Below are 8,813 nucleotides of genomic sequence, written 5' to 3'. Positions count from 1 at the left end.
TGCCTAGGGTTTTTTTTTTTTTTTTTTTGCTAAAGTTAACAGACTTGACTACTTATATAGGTGGTTTATTCAAGTTGAAACCTTCAATTTGTTTCATGTTATTTTCAAGATGTAACCTCATGTTGCTGGTGGTCGACTGATAAGCTAACTGTAGCTCGTATACAACTGTCAAGGCTTCTAAATTTTTCCATCAACTGACCAAAATCTGAAGTATTTTCAGGCGGGCCTTTATATATTGGGGGTTAAAATAACTTTCTTTGTGCCTGGAGTCAAGTTGGGCCCTAAACTTTCTGCCATCAAGTGAATCAACTTTCAGCAGTGACGCTTTACCAGACAATGTGACTCCTGTGACCTGACCCTGTCATGCAGTGTGCCGACTCAAGGCAGATGGCGGCTGCGCAGATGTTTTTCAACATTCGAATATTAATTTTCACTTTTTTTTTTTTTTTTTTTAAAAACCTATTCAAATGTAGAATATTCTTTGACAACCCTACCCTGTGCCACTCTACTATTGTGCTTTAATAGGCAACTTGTTGCCTTTCCACTCTGTAATGGCAGGTTGTGCCAGAACATGCTTACTGATGTTGCATCCTCTGAATGCAATAATAAAGAATTACAGTAGTCAAATCCTGCAGTAACAAATGCATGGAGCAGTTTTACTGCATCACTGAGAATGGATGTTCCTGATTTTAACAATATTACAAAGGTGAAAGAAGGCAGTCCTAGAAACCTGTTTTATGTGCATTGAATGATAAATTCTGGTAAAAAAATAACTCCAAGGTTCCTCACTGGAACTATCTTACCATCCATTTACTTTACTCAATGAATCCAGTTTAGGGTAGTGGAAGCCTTTAGCCCAGTGATACTATTTTTTTCCACAAGAGCCACATTGGCAGAGCAAAATCAAGGGAAGAGCCACTTTTATGACAACACACTAAGTCCCCTTTTGCAAATATGCATTTCTACATATAAAACATCCCACAAAAAAAGAAACACAGCCAATACATTTTCAATTAAGACCGCATTTACCTGAATACTGGAATCCTTAATACTCAATACTGGAAGCTGGCATGCATGTCCTTGACTTTCTTCATGTTGTATTTGTAGTTTGTTGCAATCATAGTGAGACATTCAAGATGAGCATGGTTTAGTCCTTTTTTAACTAAAAACCGACCCATTGTGCCTGCATCTCGCTAATGGAGCTAGCGTGCACTGCGGTCAAGTGTGACGGTGGTTTAAGCGAGCTGCGTTGCCAGGTTTAACAGAGCCCCCTTTAGGAAACACCATTAAGCCTTAATAAAAATACTTCATACTGTGCAGTATTCGCTGTATGTTATTTGACAAAATTTGCTATTGTTACCATATTGTTATAAGCTACTATGCGAGTGCGAGCCACCAATTAAAGCTTGAGGAGCCGCATAATGAGTATCTCTGCTTTAGCCGATCCCTGCTGCCAATTGAAAGTCAGGGTACACCCTGGACAGCTCTCCAGTCCACTCTGCAAAAGGTCTAATAATTTCCACACTTCCATTCACTGAGACTCTGCTAGAACTGTTTGGAGACCTTTTCTAGAGGGCCATATCTGAGAGCCTACTGTGGGAGAGTACTTTGAAAGTTTGATTGTGCCAACTATTGCTAGTTTAATAGCAAGTGATCTGAATCGAAGGAGTTATATTTTGCAAAGTGATCATGTAGCTTTGCACTCGAGGGAATTTGAAAACGCATCTTCCACATGTGGTAGAATCAGGAAAACAAAAGCAGAGGAGATATTTAAGTCTTGTGTAGGATGAAAACCAACATGGGAAGATGTGATGCCATGTTAAGGACCGAGTCTGTATGAAGCACAGTGTCATAGCCCTCCAGCTGGTGTCCCAGGTGAGATGAACAAAGGCCGCACACACAGAGGGCAAGTCGAGACAGTTGGTTAAGAGGGATGTACGGCTCTGATGAGGCACACAGAAGACACCAAGTGGTGCCAAGCAGAGGGGCAAGGCTACGTAGCATAGGCTAACGAGTCACATGCAATTAAAGCTTGGAAAAGGCCAGCGAGTGCAGATTTAACTGAAACACCTTCATGGTGCAAGGTCAAGCAGGGCCACTGTACTGAGCTTCAAGTTATTTTAGTCTGGGTTTGTGTAATACAATGCAACCATGAGGAGAAGGAAACATGTAGTGGTGGAATTTAAAGCAGCAGTATTCAGTTTGCCCTTCAAAAGCAGAGTCAGCCTCAGTGGGTGTGGTGAAGACTCAAAGCTATGAAGTGAAAACAAACCTTGAGATCAAGTATTCAATACACAGACCTCATTTTATTGGTCAAGTTTATTTTGCCAGAGTTCAGCCACATGTTGGAATCTCCATGGAAGTGTCCATGAGAGTCACCTGCAGAAAACAGAAGGGGTCAGTATTGATACAGGAGTCTCAATACTTCAGACACTAGTCCAGCTTTACCTTAGTACAACTTCTGCCCTTTAGACCCAGTCTTGGCATCAGCGTGGTCAAAAGCATCCTGGGAGTATTTGGCGTACGAACTGGAGTCGCGGGCTCGTTGGTAGCCATTGCTGGACTGGACGATGTGGGATGAAGGGTATACAGTGCGCATCTCAGATGTGTCCTTAGGGACCTGGTCAGAGGTCCAGGCAGACTGTGGGAAAGAACTGTCGATCTTCAAGTTCATTAGGGCAGCAAGGAAACGAGCAAAGTCTGCGTCCTGCGCAGTAAAGCCAGCATTAGACCCAGAGGAGCCGCTGCCGTAGCCAGACCCAGAGGAGCCGCTGCCGTAGCCAGACCCAGAGGAGCCGCTGCCGTAGCCAGAGCCAGAGGAGCCGCTGCCGTAGCCAGAGCCAGACCCAGAGGAGACGCCGCCGGAGCCAGACCCAGAGACAGAGGAGCCGCTGCCATAGCCAGACCCAGAGGAGACGCTGCCGTAGCCAGACGTGCTACTACCAGAGCCAGAGGAGCCACTGTTTTGACCTGAGCCCAGAAATTAGTTGAAGCAAAGTATGACAGCATGGTTAGTCATGCTGTCAGTAGCCTCTGTGTCACTGCCAATATGTTTAGTAACAAAAAACAAAGCTAAAGGAGTATTTGCAGTTCAAGTGGGTCATTAAACCTGAAGTCTAATATATTGTGAGATTTGGTGCTGCATGATTAATATAGTTGCAGACCCTCTTCCCTCTCATTCCTACCAACATCATGGGTTGAGCATGTCCAGACTAAACAACTTCCCATGTTGGCTGCCTTTATATAAACTGCACCTAAACGTTGATATACTTGCTTTTCTGGGGGGGATAACATGTTCCAATACTGAAGAGCAGGACACAAAGCCAGGAAATCCTGTTTGGATTTCAAAAGAAAAGAAAGAAACTTTAGTATATAGGAGAACAAAAACCTAAACCATTAAACATGAAGACTCACCTGAAGAAAACCTTAAACATCATGTTGAACAAGACAAAACAGAAGCAACACAATTCAGATAAAACTGGTCAAAAACAGCAATCTAGTGACTGCTGTTGAGAGAAGATTTGTGCTGTAACTCATCTGAGGCTGCAGCTGACTTTATATTGGTGCTCTACCTGCTCTAATTACACTCATAAACCTCACCTGGGACCCAGTCAGATCGTGCTGCATTCAATTCAGCTCTGAAAATGAACACTTCTGACATTTAAAAAGGTTTGTTGCAACATGTGAGGAATGAACATGGGATGTTTTACAGAAGGTGAATTACGCTTGGTCAGATACGGTGTTAAACATCTGGACCAAAGTCCTGCAGATCACTGTGGGCCCCTAATCTCTGGCTGGGGAGTGTGAGGGGAGTGACAGAGATTTGGTCTGAAGGACTCCAGGTTATAACCTCGGTTCTAATACGTCACAAAGACGTCACAGTCATGAAATTGGGGTCCAACACATCACTTGTCCACTTCACTAGTGGGAGCTGCTAGTTGGGTTTCAAGGGGAAAAAAGTGAGCTCAGCGTGACATAAGACTGGAGTCTTAGTAAGTTAACCTGCTGAGTTCTGGAAATAACTCTAACATAATGTTGACTCCTTGGCAGGAATAAGGAGCTCTGCAGCTCTCTCATCCAGAGGATCTAGAAGCATGGATGTGTTTGGAACATAGCAGAGGGTGTATTCTTCCTAAAGTCACGCTAACTGCCTTCTGCGCACTCTGAGATGTTTAAAGCTCAGATTAATATCTGAGCTGAGATGTAGAAACGTGAGACAACATGATGCAGAGCTGTTCTTTTATTAAGTGATATGGAGGAGATCTTAGATTTATTTCAGATGAACTTGATTAAACAGGACATAACGGAGGTTAAATGTTTAAAGCACCTTGTGCCATCATTTTGTTCATATCTGGAAGTGTTTCTCAAATTTGTCTTGATGATTTCTGTGGATTTCCATCATTCCTCCTGAAAACTTGTTGCCTTGTGAGAACAACCAAAGACTCCCACAGACTCCCTGTGACACAGCAAACTTCCAACATGGGAAATGTGACATTTGAGCACTTTATAGTCTGTAGGCGACTGTTTTCTGTTCTTTGTACTGTGGAGGCTTTACCAGCCATCAGTGAGGTGGAACTGTACTGAAAATACACTGAAGTTAAAGTTACATTTTTAACTCATTTAAAAGGGAAAATGTGTCTATTTGAATAATGCTCCTTTTTAATATGGGTCTAAGTTTCTGAGAAAGTCTTTTTACTGTAAAATGTTGACTGTCACACCTGAACTTTATATTTATTTATGAAAATGAGAATATTTATATCCGCAGGTTGTTTTAATTCTGAAAACTAACATTTGTTACAGTAGTTCACATCATCTGTCCTCATAATTACTTTCATAAAATCCAACAAAGACCAGACTTTATCATGTTCATATTTAAACTGCAACCTGCAGGTTAACAACGTGAGTGACTTAAAGTGTGGGAACAAGTCCACAGAAGTTTTTCTTTTAATTATATGTCCACTATGTGCAAGTAGTCCCCACAGGCAGTGTCCTTGCTGTAGGGACGACCAGGTAAGACATCTGATTCTCACATATAGATGGAACATTTGATGTTGCATTATGCCCAGTATTAATCAGACATGTTTGTTCATGTTCCAGACAGGATAGTGAATGCTTTTGTGCACTGTGTGGTTGTACAGCTCACGACTTAACTGAATATATTCCAACACCTGGCTCGCCTTCTTGCATCCAAATGTAGAACAAAATAGATGCTTGCCCAAACTTACTTCCAGGTAGTAAGTGACAACATTGAGCCTATAAATTTTGTTCCCAAGCCACTTAGGCCCCGTTTACACGATAGGAAGATGCAGATATTTTCCTGCGGTTTGGCCTCTCATTTACACCAAAACCCCGTTTTTAATCACAGAAAACGATTATTTCTAAAACCTCCGGCCAAAGTGGAGATTTCTGATAACGCCGATGTGTTGCCTTGTCAACTGGGAGAAACGGCGTTTTAGGTTCAACGTCACATTATGCGCCAGAAAATGCTTAACGTCATGCGAGCGCCTTATGTTTACTGCTGATCAGGATTATCATGGATGACGTCACGATTCACAACAGATTATAGGAATACAGAAATTAAAACATGCTTCATTCAAAGGCTAATCTCCTCAAAATGTAGGCATACATCTGAGAGACACAGGAAATCTTTTTTACCATTGGAAACTGTACAACACTTCGCCGCACATGAGGACGACTGATGTGACTTCATCTACTTTTTCATATGTATGCTTACACACTATGGACGGAACTGTTGGGAGACATTTCCTTCCGGATGACTTGTGATTGGCTTGCATGGCTTCATTCCTTTCCCTACACTGCCGCCAATAGGTTTGGCATAGTTATTATGGTGCTTGACGGCGTATTTATGCGGGTTGCTGTAAATGACAAGTTTTTTTTTTTTTTTTAAAACGATGTTGTGTGCACGATATTGAAAACAGGGGGGGGAATATTTGTTTCTATAAAGGTGGCCTTAAAGTAGCTGCCACATCTTTTCATTTTTACAGCACAAGCTTCATTACAAGTATTCAAAGGTTTCCCCCTCAGCACAATATGCAGCAGTGGAATCTTCTGATAGAGCTCAAGGCCACACCTTTACCCACTGCTGTCAGAGAGCTGCAGTTGGCTTTTCAGCCATTTTTAGTTGGGAATGCATTCCAAGCTGAAGCCGTCAAGACCTTCACAAGCTCACCTTTGAGCAGAAACTGTCCTTAAGTTAATGCCAACACCTTATTTATAGGATTAAGTCATGTCAACCTGTCAGGCCCTCAACTATCCCCTCCAACCCTCAACTGGATGACCCAGAGACAGCTAGGAGCCATTTGATGGAGCAACAAGGTATTCAAGTTAAAGCCATTTATTCAAGCGGCAGCAGCAGCGATGCCTCTAGAATATGCAGATCTGCAAGACAAAGAAAGTCAGTCACCTACCAGCAGCTACAGAGAGCACACATGCAGAGGAAAATGAGCCTCACCAGAAAGATCCTCAGAAGCCCCTCTGAACTTGAACCTTGTGCTGAGATGTTTTGCCGTGGTCTGGCTCAGATTCTGTTGGGCTGTAGCGTAAAGTGACCATACGTCCGTATTTCCCGGGACATGTCCGTATTTCACGGGACGCCCGGGACAGGAAGTGAAATACAGACATGTCCCGGGAAATACGGACGTATGGTCACCCTACTGTAGCGGAACTGGCTGAACAGCACACGCTTCTGGTTGTAGCGGGACCGAGATTTGTAAGCGTAGACTTGATCCTCGTCGGTCACAGGAGTGAAGACTGGCTCGTCCTCGCCGCTGGTGTCAGATGAAAGGCTCCAGCTCCCATCTTCAAACTGGTAATTGCTGCCAGGAGCTCCAGACTGACCTCCCTGAGCGCCATGCTGCTGTGCTGCAGAACCACTGGTTCCAGCTGCTTTCTGATACGTTGGCTTAGATAGATCTTGTCCATAAACTGAATACATGGGTGAGGAAACGAAGAATTAAGACCAGCCTTCCATTTACACCCCGAGTCAATTTAAACTGCTTTTAGTTGCTGAGCTTTGATTGGGATCAGCTTACCGCTTTGTGCAGGAATGCAGGTGATGCTTCCAATCAGCACACAAGAAATCCACAAAACCCTGCAGAAACAGGGACATCTCATATGAAGTTCTGAGTACATTTAGAGACCAGTGGGGTCCAACCACCACCTCCCCTTAACATGCCCAGTCCTGTTGAGCTTAACTGCATATTCATAGTGTAATGCTGCGACCAAATGAGGTTCTGCTTGCCTCTGACATTTAAGGCAGCAGAGGTTCAGTGCCACCACTTAGAAGCACTGGGACAGACTAGCAGTTACTCACCTCATTCTGGTGCAATATAATTACAGCTTGCCTGGGACCTGCTGCTGCCAAACTGCACTAACACAAAGTTCAGAGCCCTGTGACACTAACCTGAAGCTGCAGGAGCTGCTTTCATATGATCCTCAGTGCAGAGGGAACTGATTGCTCAGCGGTAACAGCTGCTGCTGAAAGGTGCAAGGCTGCAGTTAACTGGCAACAATGGACTAACATGTGCAGCATCTCAGTGTTATGTCAATAAATAGATAATAATCAGGAACTCTTGTGAGTATTATGTATTTTATTTACATGTATAAATATTAAATTATAAATATAAACGATCAAATATTCTGAACTGCTGATGAGAGCAGCTTTATTGGGAATTTGGCTGGAAATATACACTCATTCTTTCCTGTTTTTACTAAAAGATGCAGAAATATTAAACTCTGTAACATGTGTTTAGTGCACCAACCCATGCCAACTCAGTTAGCATACATACAGTTATAGGAATAGTTTACTGAATGTCCCATCTTGTAGACAGCCTCAGTGTTGCATTTCCAGTCCAGTCTGCTGTCCAGGTGAACCCTCAGGTATCTGTAATCCTCAACCACCTCTTCACCGAGGATGGAGACGCTGTTCAGCTGACTGCTGCTCCTCCTAAAATCCACAATCATCTCTTTTGTTTGTATCCAGATGAGGCGATAGTTTAGTTTCCTATAGATGTGATAGTTTCATGTAGATGTGCTGAGGTGTGACAGGGAAGCTGTTGGTACATGGAGGATGTGAGGTCTGTAGCAGGAGGCAGCAGCATGCTGAGTTTGTCTGAACTCTTCCATCTGTCTGATCCCACATTATCCCAAAGCCTGTGAGCTTTTCCATTCCTGACCACACATCCCTCACACTGTTCTGCTGCAGATAGTTTCCCACCGACTTGCTCTCTTCCTTTTTTCTTCACACTCCTCCTTAACTCCCTGTTTCCCTCCATGAAGGCCTTCTTCTTTATGCTCAGTGGCTGCAACACAAGTTCACATCAACCAGGCGTTTGCTCAGAAAACAGCGTCACAGCTTTGGACTCAGGAAGTGTTTCAGATGTCAGCTGTCACTCAGACACACTCTCATAGGGCCTGGATAGCTCAGTTGGTAGAGCATCAGACTTTTAATCTGAGGGTCCAGGGTTCAAGTCCCTGTTCAGGTGTAGAAATGTAATTTACCACTTAACCTGTACTTCCCTCTATGCCTGCACTCTGTTTCTACACTGTCACCTCTGACAGAGCCTAGCTGATGCTTTTCCTTCTATGTAGCTTATTGTTAGCTTTGCTGTTAGCCGCATCATTATATCCTCATTTGTAAGTTATATAAACTATAGAATAATTCTATGTAAACTATAGAAATCACCTTAAATACACCAGCTGCAGAGTGTTGATCACATTCACTGAAACTACAACAGGTTAAGAGCATTTATCATGAATAGCTCTGCTTTAAATCAGGGCTTCTTTTCACTTAG

The 8,813-nt window shown here is 43.2% G+C and overlaps 1 non-coding gene across 1 annotated transcript; it reads left to right on the top strand.

Moving 5' to 3' along the window:
* The first annotated feature begins 8,431 nt into the window (after positions 1–8,431).
* trnak-uuu (transfer RNA lysine (anticodon UUU)) lies at positions 8,432–8,504 on the top strand. Its single transcript has one exon. It is a non-coding gene; the product is annotated as a tRNA-Lys (tRNA).
* The last annotated feature ends 309 nt before the right edge of the window (positions 8,505–8,813 follow it).

This window comes from Odontesthes bonariensis, chromosome 11 (genome assembly GCF_027942865.1).
Source record: "Odontesthes bonariensis isolate fOdoBon6 chromosome 11, fOdoBon6.hap1, whole genome shotgun sequence".
Taxonomy (NCBI): Eukaryota; Metazoa; Chordata; class Actinopteri; order Atheriniformes; family Atherinopsidae; genus Odontesthes; species Odontesthes bonariensis.
The sequence above is the reverse complement of the archived record's forward strand: the minus strand, read 5'-3'. Positions and strand labels throughout refer to the sequence as shown.